We start from the raw sequence: 15090 nt of genomic DNA, 5'->3' as shown, positions 1-15090 counted from the left end.
GTCCATAAGTAAAAACTTAACCAATGGTTGTAATTCAAATATTATACTTAGTTCCTCAAAAATTGGAAGGTCCTATACTCTATTTTAGACTTTTCTCCTTTTATTTACTGAAAAGATGCCTACCAAAATCTTGCACCTTGCTTAGAAAACAGTAGGAATACAAACACACACACACACAAATTGGGATGAATACATATCTATTAATTTTATTTGCGTTATATTAAACGCTCCTTTACTTTTTATATCTGATTGCAACATCTCTATTCACTCTCAACGCCCTAGGAATACCCAAATGTAGCAGGTTAAGTTCCTAATAAACTCAGGGTAAATCCATTTTTTTAAATGTATTACAGACATAGCTCTTTTAAAGAAATCTGTGATAAATCTTGTTAAAAGGTAAGTTTCCTCAATTGAACTATTTTCGACATGTAAGGAAAAAATTAGACTAAATCTTCTCAAAGCAGAACACAGGTATACTATTTTCCTATCATGTTTCATTCCATGTTTCCTTCTTTCTTCTACTTTCACGTATCTTTTTTGCTCAGTCACTTTAGATGATATGTAATCTAAAAGTCCTTATTGAAGGCCTTCTGAACAACTTCTTTCAAGTTTTTACAATTTCAGATGATTCAACTTTAAAGTGGGTCTATGGAAAACTAAGTTCATCAAACTCAACATTCCTCTAGAAGCACAAGAAAAGCAATCACTAATTAAGAAAAGTAAGAGATCAGCCATTAACTGGTATGAGTCTGCTCGGGCTGCTACAACAAAATACCACAGACTGAGCGCTTGAACAACAGAAATTTATTTTCTCACAGTTCTGGATGCTAGAATCGCAGATCAAGGTCTGGCAGCATGGTTTCTGGGGAGAACTCTCTTCCTGGCTTGTAGACAGCCACTTGTCGCTGTGTCCTCACATGGTGGAGAGAGCAATAGGGCAAGATCTCTGGTGTCTTTTTGTATAAGGACACTGTGGCTATCAGATCAGGGTCCCACCCTTATAACTCATTTAACCTTAATGACATCCTTGGGAGTTAAGGCTTCAACATATGAACTTTAGGGAGACATAATTCAGTCCATAGCAATTAGAAAAGAAAGTATCAGGGGATTTTATCATGTTTAGGGGCATTTGTGTTATAGTATTCTTGATACTTTTCCGAATATCCTCTAATCTTAGAAGACAGGTTACTTCAACATCATCAGTTCATCTGGCTCTGCTTTCAAATGCTAAGGCCATTTTTGTCCCTAATCAGAGGAAGGAAGGAGCAGAGAAAGGAGATGTGAAAGGTTGTGGACAACTACAGAGTTGGAAGGTACAGTCCACACAGGAACTACTCCTACTTCTAAACTACAAGTTCAGAGGATTCCCAAAGCCCCGTCAGGTTCCCTAATTTGCAAGAAAGACTCAAAGAACTCCCTGAAAACTCTAACACTTTTATTTATTTATTTATTTATTTATTTATTTATTACAGGAAAAGGATACAGATTAACATCAGGGAAGAAAAGAAGTACGTAGGACAGAGTTCAGGAGAGTACCGCACATGGGGCTTCTGACGTCCTCTCCCCATGGAGTCATGGATGTCTTACTCTCTGGTATCTATGTGTGACAATATGCACAGAGTATTGCCAACCGCAAAGCTCACAGGAGACATGGTGTTCGGAGTTTTATTGGGCCTCTACTATGTAGGCATGATTGACTGACTCACTGCCCACATAGTTGATCTCAGTTTTCCAGGTTAACTGGTATCATGTGATATAAAACCCCCATCCTTAGTGACACAGTTAGTCTTTCTGGCCTGGGCAGCCTCCATCCTAAGACTAGACAGGACTGGCTAGCCCCAACCCTCAATAACATTGTTAAGACAATGTGATCCAAGGCCCCCAGGCAAACAAAGATACCAAAGATTATCACCCAGAAACTGAGGGCGAAGGCTAGGCCTCTTTTTGAGCAAAGTTAAATTCTTTACTACACAGGAAACAAGAGAAATCCTTCACTAGTTCCTTTGCCTAGAGAGGCAAGTCCAGGTTCCTCAGTAAACTATACAACAAGCCTTCTCTCCTCTCATTTTATGCACCTCCTCATCCTCCATGACTTGGCTCCAATCTCCTTCCCCAACTCCATCTCACCGTAGTCAAACTTTCTGCTCTAATAATTTCAAACTCCTTTTTGTTTTTATAAACATCAGACTGCTGAGAGCTATGTGTTCTGTCTAGAATGCCTTTCCATTTTACTTTTAAATGATTCATCCTTAAGTTCTCAACTTAGGCTCATTTTCTCCAGCAAGCCTTTCAACAACCTGGGGTGAGGCACTGTGCCTCTCCCATAGCATCCTATACATTTTAAATATTTAGCTAAAGTCTTATCTTTATAGAAGACACTCCAACTGCATGTAAGATCCTCATTTGAGGGGTCTAGATTGCCTTATGACTACATATCAATTTTTTACTGATTCAAATAACTGAGACCCTACCTAACTCTTGTCCTGTTTACCTTCCCCCATATTTCAGTTAATCTAGGTCTTGGGCCTTTCCCTGTTTCTTTCTCCCACCTTCTCCCATCACTTTGAGACCAGAGTCCTATCCCTGTTCAACTAATCCCTGGTGAGAGACCTCCTTTCTTTTCTGCCTGAACTTCCTCAATCTGCCTAATATGATGCTTCCTACTCACCCCCCACCCCAACCAATTCCTGGATATGACCATCTAAGAAAAATATTCCAACTACATTACAGGGTGTTAAACCAAATGGATCATGATGATTAACTAATTTCCAAACTACTTGAGTTAGTACCAGAATCATTTCCGTAGTATAGACAAAAACGATGATATCAAGAAGAATAAGGTGATTCAAACCAAGAGAGCATCTCACCTATGAATTAATCAAACTTTTCAAATTTTTTAAATGCCTCACCTTGAGTTACAATCTTGGATACAATTTCAGCTTGTTCTATGTTCTAAACAAGGCACACAAGCTATGCTTTGTGGATGAAAAGGGTATCTCTCACACTTCTTCATTACCTTGGATATTAACTCTGAATTGTTTTTTAAATAGAGGTAGTGTGTCTGTTGAGCCATTTATAGTATCTTTCCTGCTGCTTTCTTATACCGGACCACACAAGAGGGCAATGTGATTAGCAGGGGATAGGAATACCAGCCACATCCCACAGTACATAGTAGTTACACTGTTGGGTACTAGTCGTGATCATTCATGTAATGAGCTATTAAAGGGCTTACAGGAGCCCAAATCCACAATCTTAGTCTTATCAGCACCTCTCTAATCTCTAAACAAATCAACACTAAGTACATTATCAGCCTAGACTATGCTTAAAATAAACGTCCAATGTGCCAGAAAGAAATGGAAACATACAATAAATGCTTTGCTTCAATGACCTGTCTTCACAGTGACATTTTTCTACACAGCAAAAATTATCTATATTATCTATATTGCAGTATCTATACTGCAAAAATAAACTATTCCCCCCAAAAGGAGACAAGAATACACTATCAGGAAAAGCAGCACAGCACGGCACTAACTTGTCTTTAACTCAGCTGTGAAACCTTGAGCAAGTCAGTCATCTGCCACTCATCTCTAGCAAATTAATCAATTTTAATTTGCCAAAAAGTGATATGAAAAATTATGGCATAATTTGTCATTCATTACTTTAAATTAAAGAAAGTAATCGATTTAAATGAGCTTTAGAACTGAAATAGTCGGCTAAATGTAGTACCGCAAGAGTATATAATAAACAATGATAGTGTACAAAATATTCAATAGTGAAAAAAACCAGACGTGTTATCTTGAACTAATGGGCCATCAGCCACTCTGGATCAAAAAATTCCTTTCCTCCTTAAACAGATAATCTAAAAAAATTCTTTTAAACAATGCTGAGCATTGTTAAATTACACAATTACTCATTAATCAACTAAACCTCATTATTCTATGGATGGAAATGATGTGATACACAGTCTGAACAACTCAGTTTATTCCTGTAGGACTGTATACACTGCACACCTTCCACTGACTGTTGAACCTGACAGACTGATGCACATTATTTGATATACAGGGGATCTTCCTAAATTACTCAATGCCAAGCAGCTGACTTCAGAACCACATGCTGGGAAGTAACTGGTGATCTGCACTCTCTAGCCCTATCCCCCATTCCATTCCAATCTCTAGAGCTATATTACTTTCTGTCACTTTGTTGCTGGGTCCCCTCTCCTCTGCTGTCAGTTCTGGTGCTTAGCGTCCATCACTGATATTGATCTCCTTTGCCACTCTCCATCTATCCACATCTGGCTGCCATACTGCTACTCAACACTTCTTTTCTCTGTCTATTCATCACTTTTGGCTCCTCTGTTTCCTGCTCTTCTCAGCTACCAGACAAAAGAGACCTACTTCACAGGCACAGTCGGCCAATCAATGCACCCCTTTCCTTCTAATTAAAAAGAAAAAAAATCAAAGCAGGACAGGATGATCCTCGGCTTTTCTGAGCTGTTTCCATCACAATCTGATACTCCGAGGTTCATTCGTTGTTACAAAAGATGCTTTATGGTTTATTTCTAAGTTTGGAGTTGCTGCAGACACTTGGTCTACAGACAACTGTAGTTTTACAAGTATGGTATTTTAGGGTTAAAAAAGCAAAAGAAGACAGGTGGCTGCCTTCTTAACCCTTAGATGGTTCACCAAAAGAAAAATCAAAAATGTCTATTAAAATCAGATAGTAAAATAAATGAGTAGTACCCCAAAGAAGATATATTTATGGCTCCAAAGCATATGAAAAGATGGTTAACATCATTAATCGTTAGGGCAACACAAATCAAAACCACAGGAGACACTACTTCACACCCATTAGGATGGCTATTATCAAAAAAATAGAAAATGTGTTTGGCAAGGATGTGGAGAAGTGTTGGTGAGGATGTGGAGAAACCGGAACCTTTGTGCATTGCTGGTGGGAATGTAAAATAGTGTAGCCACTGTGGTTAACAGTAAAGTGATCTCCAAAAAGATTAAACATAGAATTACCATATAATCTAGCAATTCCACTTCTGTTTATATACCCAAAAGAAATGAAAGAAGAGACTCAAAGAGATATCTGCATACCCATATTCATAGCAGCATGATTCACAAAAGCCAAAAGGTGGAAGCAACACAAGCATCCATGGACAAATTAATGCACAAACAAAACGTGTATATACATAAAAAGAAATACTGTTCAGCCTTAAAAGGAAGGATATTCTAACACATACTACAACAGGGATGAACTTTGAAGACATGATGCTAAGTGAAATAAGCTAGTCACAAAAGGACAAACACGGTATGATTCCACTTACATGAGGTACCTAGAGTAGAGAGAGAGAATTTTCACAGAGACAGAAAGTAGTCTGCTGGTTGCCAGGGACTGAGGGGAGTGGGGAATAAGGAGCTAATGTTTAAAACGTACAGATTTTCAGTTGAGGAAAATGAAAAGTTCTAGAGATGGATGGCAGTTATGGTTGCGTAAAAGTATGAATGTACCTAATACTACTGAAATGGACAGTTAAGAATGGTTAAAATGATAAATTTTATGTATATTTTACCACAATAAAAAAAATGAATGAAAACTAAAGTTGACACAGGGCAGAGAGTACTCACTACTTAGCTATCCATGGTACTGTGCAAACCTAATCTGACTCTACAGCAGACAGCACAAGTTATGTACAACTAAGTAAATGGTGTTTCATTTTGTTAGCGCTAATGAAGAACACAGAAACATCTTTATGTATTTAAGGACATCATATTCTCCTCACAGAGGTCTCTCTGGGAAAGCTGACAAAAATAGGCTGTCAATAAAGAAGATATCTCATGCACACACCAAATTACTGAATAAATATTCATTCTCGAGATTTTTAAACCCTAATGCCTCCATGCTACATCCTTGCTATTCTAAGATACATCAAACATTCTCCCGCCTCAGCACTAGCCTAAAACATTCACCCCTTAAAGCGCTTTATTTTTCTTCATAGCTCTTATCACTATTTGATATATATTTACTGGCTAATTGTCCTTCTCCATTCACTACAACGTAGATTCCAGAAGTACAAGGACTTTGTCTATTTTGTTCACTACTGCATGCCCAGCACCTACAACACCGCCTGGCACACTGAAGGTGACCAATAAATATTTGTTAAATGAATGAACAGATGGATGTTCACGGCTTCACGAATCATATTTTCCTCTTGGCCTTGGTACTATGCTGCCATTTACCAAAGCTGCAGCAGCCACTGCCTCACAGTCATCCAGAGCATCCCTGGTTTAGGCTTCAGTGGTTAAGCAGATGGACCATCTTACTTAAAAAGTCATATAGAAGCCTGATACTGGCACCATAAAAAAAAAAAAAAAAGTGCTCTCTGACTCACTTTCTAAATACACTAAATGAGTACAGTACATCTCTCCCCCACAATGAGGGATAAAGAATATACCTCTAACACTGCCCTAAGACAAAAAATAGTGTATTGCATAACAAACATCACACTGCACCTATTTCATAAAGGTTACAAGGCACTTGCTAGCCTGAAAAACCACAGGATTTTCTCTCTACAACCGTTCAGAGGATTTGGGGAAATGGGAAAATGCAACAATACTGCTTGTCAATAAAGAATACTGCTTGTCAATATAGCCAAAAATTAAATAACCAGTGACTTGGCCCAACAGATACACACTCTGGAGCATCAGATGAATGTTAAGTCTGGATGAGGGAGAGAGAAAACTGCTTCCAAAATATACCTAACTTTATTTCAAAGTCAAAAGTATTCAACTAAGAATTCATCCCAGTGAAATGTCCCACCAGCGCCCATGCATGTTACAAGTTTTGAGAGCATTTTATAACTGCACTTTCATCTTCTGTCTGCAGTGAATGACTTCTGGTAAAGCTTTGGCAGTTGATGATCATTTCTGTAGAAAAAAATCTTTAACCAGAGAACTGCAATACAGCCCCTCCTGAGAAAGCATAGGAGGGCCCACTACTCTAAGATCTCTTGGGTCCCAGAACCCCCTAAGTCTAGGTGTAAGGAGAGTCATCCAGAGAATACACGTGTCCTGTCCCGCCTCGCAAGTGGAAATGTCGGGTGCAATTCGCCCATCAGCGGGGTCCCGGACACAGGGCGGAGGCGTCCCCAGGAAACGCAGCGTGGCTCCGGGTAGCTTCCGGCCCCGGGACCAGGGACCCCCGCCCGAGACGGATCAGGCCAGCGCCTTCCTCCCATTCAGCCGGGGCCTGCCCCGGAGCTCACATCCCCGCAAACGCAGGTCCTACCTGAGCTCTGCCCCCAGCTACAGGGCTGCGGGGGGAGGCGGGAGGAGGCGTGGCCTTCCAGCTCGCCAGTCGAACTCCCTCGTGCGGTTGTTAGGACTTTCCCTCTCGGGATCCGCGCCCCGACCAAGTTCGAGTTGCACTTCCGGGGTCCGCAGGAGACTGAAACGTCATTGCGCACGCGACGGCGGCGGCGGCCACAATCCGGAAATAGGCGGGGCGTGGTCGCTGAGTTGGTTCCTGCGGTGCTGGATGGGCCGGGAGAGAGAGGCCGGGGGGAGATAAGGGTTGTCCTAGCCGCCGGCTCTCCTCTCTCTTCGTTCGCTCTGTCTGCTGAAGCAAGGGACATAGCTTCTTCGGTAGCTAGAGAGGATGGGGCCACCGTGAAGCCTCGTTCTCCAAGAGGAATTTAAGAAATAGTTCCGGGAATGTCCATGCAGCTAATTGCCCTCTCTCCCATTCCTGGTTTATCGGCCTTACTCGGTCCATTCAACTCCAGAAAAGATGGAAGGTGGGAAAGTCTAGATTTAGAAGATTAAATTTACCTGTAAATTATGATTTATGTAAAGTAGGAAGTTAAGGATAGCCTCTCAGACACTGCTCTTTATCCTATCTGCTGAATACTAATAGGATAGATTGGAAACAGCTGTGGAAAGCTATTGTCACATGGCTAACGGGTTTGGTTCTAAACTCAGCTTTTAACAGCAAAAATCTCTGTTAGTAAATTACTCATGAAAATCCCCTACATGGCCCGCAAAGTACAGAATATGTGATGTTAAGCATAAACTCTAGATCTGTAATTCTTATGCACACTTGAATGTAAGACCTCTTAGCTAGTTTAAATGTTAGAATGAAAGGAGAGTTTGTGTGTAGGTTATCTGGGCATTTAAACAGTCCTGATAAATCCGAGATCAATTCTTAGTCTTCATCTTACTTAACCATTCAGCAGCATTTGACACAGTTAATCAGATCCTCCTTCTTGCAACTTCTAACACTTTCTTCATTTGACTTTTGTGAAATCACAGTGTTCTTTTGATTCTCCTTTGCTGGATTTTTCCTGATTTCTAAATGTTAGTGTACCCAGATTTCTTCCCCCTCTTTATCCACCCTCCTTCCTCAGGTGATCTCAACCATTCCCTTCATTGTCTTTTATATGGCATCGCTATGCTGATGGCTGCCAAGTATCTATATCCAGCCTGATTTCTTTGCTTTCTATGCACACATATCTAACTTCCTATTCAACATATGTACTAGGATATTTAATATGCATTTCAGACTCTTTATTTTCAACCTCCAAAACCTGTTCCTGTTATGCATCTTTCCATCTCAGTAAATGGCACATTGATTCTTACTGTTGTTCAGGTCATCCTTTGATTCCTCTTTCTCTCACATTCCACATCCAATCCTTCAGCAAAATCTGCTGACTCTCTTTTCAAAAGGTATCCTAGGGGTTGGCTGGTGGCGTAGTGGTTAAGTTCACCATCTGCTCAGGTGTCTTGCAGATAGGGATCCCAGGCGGAGACCTACACACCACTCATCAAGCCATGCTGTGGTTGTGTCCCATATACAAACTAGAGGAAGATTGGCATGGATATTAGCTCAGGGACCATCTTCTCAAGCAAAAAGAGGAAGATAGGCAACAGATGTAGCTCAGGGCCAATCTTTCTCTCAAAAAAAAAAAAAAAAGGTATCCTAAATTCCTAAATCTAACCAGTTCTCACCACCCCTGCAGCTACCACTGTAGTCCTCACTGAATGCTCTAATTGTCTCTTAATTGTTCTGCATTCTTCTGTTCTTGCCTCCCTAGTCTAGTCTCCACTTGGTGGCTCTAGAAATCCTTTTAAAATGCAGATCAGAATTTGTTACTTTCCTGTTCAAAACCTCTAAAAGCTTCCCTACTCAGATGGAATAAAGTCCAAAATGATTTTCATAGGACTCTGTATGATCTGGCCCCTGGCCACCCCACACTACCACTGAAGAAGAGCATAGTAAGATATTTTGGAATGGTGGGGGGTGGAAACTTGAACAATAACTTTGGAGTTTGGGAAATGGCACTACCAAAGGTGATTGCCCAACTTCCAGGCAAGAAACTGACTGAGGGTGCCTGTGATGACAATGTAAAGAGATAACAACTGTCAAGTTTTTTCCGAAAGCTTGGAGATATATTGCTATGTGGCTGGATGTATTAGTTTTCTAGGGCTGCCATAACAAAGTGCCTCAAACTAGGTGACTTAAACAACAGAAATTTATTGTCTCACACTTCTGGAGTTTAGAAGTCCAAGATCAAAGTGTGGGAAGGGTTGGTTCCTTTTGAGGGCTGTGAGAGAGAATTTGTTCTATGCCTCTCTCCTAGTTTCTGGTGGGTTTTGGACAATGTTTGGTGCCCCTTGGCTTGTAGATGCATCACCTCAAATTCTGTCTTCATCTTCACATGGCATTCTCCCTGTGTGCTGTCTCTGTGTCCAAATTTCCCCTTTTTAGAGGGACACCTAATCCAGTCATACTGGATTAGGGCCCACCCCAATGACCTCATTTTAACTTGATTACCTTTCTAATGGCCTTATTTCCAAATAATGTCACATTCTGAGGTGTTGGGCATAAGACTTCATTGTATCTTTTTGGGGAGACGCAATTCAACCTGTAAACTAGGGTAGAATTGTTTTACAAAGGAGATAAGCAACTCCAGTAGAAATAAGGACAGGAGAATCAAACCAACCAGCAGAATGAGGTTGTGTGAGGAAAGCCTCTACAAGAGGAACTGCATGGGAGTTTTGAGATGCTAGCAGGAGCTTTCATCCCCTTATCAGGGAATGGCAGTGTTGGAGTTCCTGGATTTGGGTGAAGCTCCAAAAATGTACAAAAGTACCTAAAGACAGAAAGCACCAGCACTTGGGCATTTGTTACAGAGGTGACCACGATCTCAGTTTATAATAGCCTTTTCTTTCTACCCCTGAGCTGACCCTGAAGGATCTCAAGGAAACAGAATGAGTGTGAGAAAGAGAGAAGTAAAAGGTGGAGGAACCAAGACAAAACAGGTAACACCCTCTTCCTTCTAGTCATATTTGTGGGGCACACCTTGAAAAGAGGACGCTTTAAAGTGATTTAGAGGTTTCCAGTCCAATATGTAAAGAGTTTGGAGCTCAAATTCAGTCACTTCCATCTTCACAATGAGAAAAATCTGTACAAACTAAAAATCAACAACTTTTCCTAGATTCGTCAGAGAATGGAGGTCACAGGGAAAACTGCTGCCCCCAAAACTGGAGAGACAGACAAGCAATAAAAGAGAGGCAAAGCTTACAGGGAGCAGGAGTTAGTATGGGTAGGAACACTTTAAATTCTCATTGAAAAATTAGTGATGGCTCAGTGTGGGCTATCTTGAGAGTTAAAACTCATGGACTAGCTTGAGAATTAAAAACTCCAAGTGGTCCCAGTTGTGGGGTGAAGGGGCCTGCACACTTTGGTGAGTTTACCTCCAGGAGCCCTACCAGGTTCTCACTGTGAAGATCAGAGAAAAATCTTCTTCTGACAGTGGGAGAGCAAAAATGACCATTTTGAGATATGCCCAGAGCTCTCTGTTTTCCTTAACAAATCCTTCCCTTAAGGGAAATTATTTTACCAGAGCCTAACCAACCAGGGGTTGACCAACCTAGAGGAATGGAAATACTCAACTCCAGCACACTCTAGCCTTTGAAGTGGGGGGAAAGTGGGCAACATGCAGGAACAGAAAGGTACTATAAGCAGAGAGATGAAAATGCTAAGAAAGACTCAAAAGGAAATGCTGGAAATATAAAACGTTGCAATAAAAAACAAAAATATCTTTGATGAACACAGCCAAGGAAAGAATATAGGTTGAGGATATGTCAATAGAAACTTCCAAAACTGAAATGCAAAGATAAAAAAGAATGAAAAAGAACAGAATATCCAAGAATAGTGGGAAAATTACAAAAGGTGTAACATATACATAATGGGAGTACCAGAAGAAGAAGAAATAGAGAAAGGAAGAAAGGAACTATTTGAAGCAATAATGACTGAGAATTTTTCAAAATTAATGACAGACACAAATCCACAGATCCAAGAATCGGAGAACTCTGAACTGAACAAATACTAAATGAAATTTACACCTTGGCATATATATTCAAACAGCAGAAAAGCAAAGACAAAGAGAAAATCTTGAAAGAAGCCAGAGGAGAAAAACCCAGCCTTCCCTACAGAGAAAAAAGGATAAGAATCCCATTGGACTTTTCTTCAGAAACTATTGCAAGAAGAGAATGGAGTAAAATATTTAAAGTGTTGAAAGTAAAAACTACCAATCTAAAATTCTGTATCCAGTGAAATTATCTCTAAAAAGAAAAGGAAAAATAACTTTCTCAGAAAACGAAAATTAGGGAAATTGCCAGCAGTGGACCTGCCCTGCAAGAAATGTTAAATGAGTTCTCCAAAGAGTTGGAAAGAGTTGGAAATCAAATAGGTCAGAAACCTGGATCTACTTAAAGAAAGGGAGAGTTTTAGAGAAGGAATAAATTAAGGTAAAATAAAATCTTTTCCTCATTCTTTATTTTGATCAAACAGATCTGTTGCATCTGCTCAAAATAATAATATCAACATTGTATTCTCTGATTATAACTTATAGATAAATGAAATGAATGACAGCAGTTGTAAGAGACAGGAGGGGGGAACTGTACGTTCATTACCTGTGAAGCGGGACAGTGCTATTTGAAAGTGGACTTACATAAAATTTAAATGTATATTGCAAACTCTAGGACAACCACTTAAGTTTTTTTTTTAAATGTCTGATTTTCTAACAGAAGAGAGAAACTATAACCATGTAAAATGTTCAGTTAAAATCAGAGAAAGCAGAAAAGAGTAGAGGACTAAAAAAAAAAAAAAGAGGCAGCAAGGGCAATGAATAGGAAACATTTACAGTCATTTAGATCATATCAGACTTTTAAATGACTAAAAATGAGACTTTCCAATATATTCTAATGTGACCAGAAAAGCCGTGATGCTTGCCTAGCATATAATCCAGGTATTGGGAAAAATAACTGACAAAGCAGGTTTGGATTGTAGTAGGAGGAGAAAAATTAGGTTTTCTGCTTGTACCTCAAATACTGCTCATTCAATATATAAGTTACATCCAAATATGTATGTTACAGAAACTATGAAGTTTAAAACATCTTGTGAAATAATTACATAAAAATCGTGTTTTCAAGTTTAGAATGGTACTTCCTCACTGGGATATTAGTACTTAGTAATTCTTCAATCCTTTCTTGGTTCATTTCCACTTTTATTAACATTCCCTTCCAGCTTATATCTCATGTCTGAACTTCTCTATTCCTAATTCTCCACAATTATTTCTGTAAGCACAAAATTTACTCTTACTCTTCATTTTAATGCATTTGTACACTGATGTCAGTATTGTAGGCAACTTGATTATTCGCAGATATCCTCAGAAACTTATTCTACTTCTCAGTATTCACCGAAACTTGATCTATTGGATGTTGAATATGATCAATATAAGCCTTCCTTCTTATACACACACACATACATGCACTATATTCCTATAATAAATCTGAGCTATGAGTATGACTATGTTATAAGTCCTGTGATTTTCCTAATTTCGAAATGTAGGGGTGGTCTTGAGACTCCTCCAAAACAGTTACCCATTATTGAAAGAAAAGACAAACAATGGAGACTGATTCCAAGATGACTCAATATTTGAATCATCAGATAGGATTTTAAAGAGCTATTATAACTATGCTTAGTGACATAAAGGAAAGTATACTCCTACTGAATGAAAATACGGCAAATCCCAACAGAGACATAAAAACTATAACAAAGAACCAAATGATTCTATTCTATTCTATTACAGAAAATTCTACTACAGAAAAATAAAATACCTAAAATTTTAAAAAATCCTCTGGATGGGCTTTAACAGCAGAATGGAGACTGTGAGGACAGAGTCAGTGACCTTGGAGATAGATAAAAATAAAAATATCATACGTATGCATAGCACAGCCAAACTATTCAGAACCAACAGTCAAGAGAAAATCTTGAAAGCAGCCAAAATAAAATGACATTTGTATAGAATAATGGTCCAAATTATCACTGTCTTCTCGTTAGAAACAGAAGAGGCCAGAAGAGAGTGGATCATCTTTAAAGTGTTAAAAGAAAAAGGCAGTCAATCCAGAATCTTGTATCTAGTGAAATATCTTCCAAGAATGGTGAAGTAAACATTTTCAGGTAAAAGAAAAATAACAGACTTTATCACAAGCAGATCTGCACTTCAAAAAAATGCTACAGGAAGGGAAATAAAACCAGATGGAAATTCAGATTTTCAGGAAGAAGGAGCATCAGAAATGGAAAATACCTCAGTAAATACAAAACGTTTCTTTTTTCCTCTTAATTTCCTTAAAATACGTGTAACAGTTTAAAACAAAAATTATGACATTGTCTGGTGAGGTTTATTATAAATGTCTGTTGAGTAATGCAAATGAAAGCTATACCATAGAGGGCAGAGTGGGGTAAGTAGTAAATGGACCTATACACTTTATAGAAAGTTAAAGATACATGTTTTAATACCTTGAGCAACCACTAAAAAAAAGGGGAAGAGGTGTAGCTAAAAAGCCAATAGGGGGGCTGGCCCCGTGGCCGAGTGGTTAAGTTCGTGCACTCCGCAGCAGGCGGCCCAGTGTTTCATTGGTTCAAATCCTGGGTGTGGACATGGCACTGCTCATCAAGTCACACTGAGGCAGCGTCCCACATGCCACAACTAAAAGGACCCACAACAAAGAATATACAGCTATGTACCAGGGGGCCTTGGGGAGAAAAAGGAAAAAAATGAAATCTTAAAAAAAAAAAAAAAGCCAATAGGTAAAATGTATATGAATGTTCATAGCAATTTTATTCATAACAGCCCCACACTGTAAACAAGCCAGGTGTCCATCAGATAGGGGCATAGATAAACCAATTTTGATATATTCTTCCAATAGAATGCTAGTCAGCAGTAGAAAGGAACAAGCCACTGATTACATGCAACAACATGAACCAATCTCAAAACATGCTAAGTGAAAGAAGCTTCACACAAAAAGTACAAATTATATAAGTTCATTTATATGAAGTTGTAGAACAGGCAAAACTAATCTGCTGGAGAAACTAGAGCAGAAGCACTAAGGCTGGAGTGTGCCTGGCGTACTCATGGAGTTCTAAGGAGGCCTGTGTGGCTGGAGGGGCCAAAGCAGAGCAGAGCTGTAGAAGAGGTGATCGTGCAGGAAAGAGGGATGGGTGAACGACGGAGACCAGGTCTTGTAGGCCACTGTTAAAATTCTTCACTCTGAATGAAAAGGGGAGTCACTGGAGAACTGAATAGAGGAGAGACATGATCTAATTTTTAAAGGATCACTATAACCGCCCTAAGCATTGACTGTCACAGGTCAGTCTAGAAGCAAGTAGAGAATTTGAGAGGCTATTGTGTTCATCCAGGTGAATAATGATGGTGGCTTGGCTGTATGAAGAGCTTAGACTGGTGTCTTGTACTCAGCAAGTTTTAGCTCTTAATGTTGTTTAAATTCTAGATGACAAGTTAGTTTTTAGTTACTGAAGTTTTTAGTGTTCAGATATCATATTTTTAATTTTCAAGAAATATTTCCTTTTTCTGATCGCTTATTTTTCATAGTAGAATGGTATTGCATGTCTGCAATATCATCAGAAAGCTGTCTTTTTTTCTGTTTCCTGAACCATCTCTTTCCTCTAAGGTTAGTTTTTCTGTTTATCATGCTCCCTTTTAAACATTTTATTAGTTTTTTG

The 15090-nt window shown here is 39.3% G+C and overlaps 1 protein-coding gene across 32 annotated transcripts in view; it reads right to left on the bottom strand.

The window, feature by feature from the left end:
- ARB2A (ARB2 cotranscriptional regulator A) overlaps positions 1–7808 on the bottom strand; it is a 382974-nt gene extending 375166 nt beyond the window's left edge. For 9 of the 32 annotated variants that reach the window (XM_070571446.1, XM_008530018.2, XM_070571442.1 and 6 more), the window contains exon 1: positions 7291–7466. The gene's annotated coding sequence lies outside the window, so the exon portion shown is untranslated. Of the gene's footprint in view, positions 1–7290 lie in introns of all 32 variants that reach the window. The other 23 variants (XM_070571447.1, XM_070571452.1, XM_070571445.1 and 20 more) reach the window with 6 other exon arrangements.
- Positions 7809–15090: the final 7282 nt, after the last annotated feature.

The sequence above is a fragment of the Equus przewalskii genome, chromosome 13 (assembly GCF_037783145.1).
Source record: "Equus przewalskii isolate Varuska chromosome 13, EquPr2, whole genome shotgun sequence".
Taxonomy (NCBI): Eukaryota; Metazoa; Chordata; class Mammalia; order Perissodactyla; family Equidae; genus Equus; species Equus przewalskii.
The sequence above is the reverse complement of the archived record's forward strand: the minus strand, read 5'-3'. Positions and strand labels throughout refer to the sequence as shown.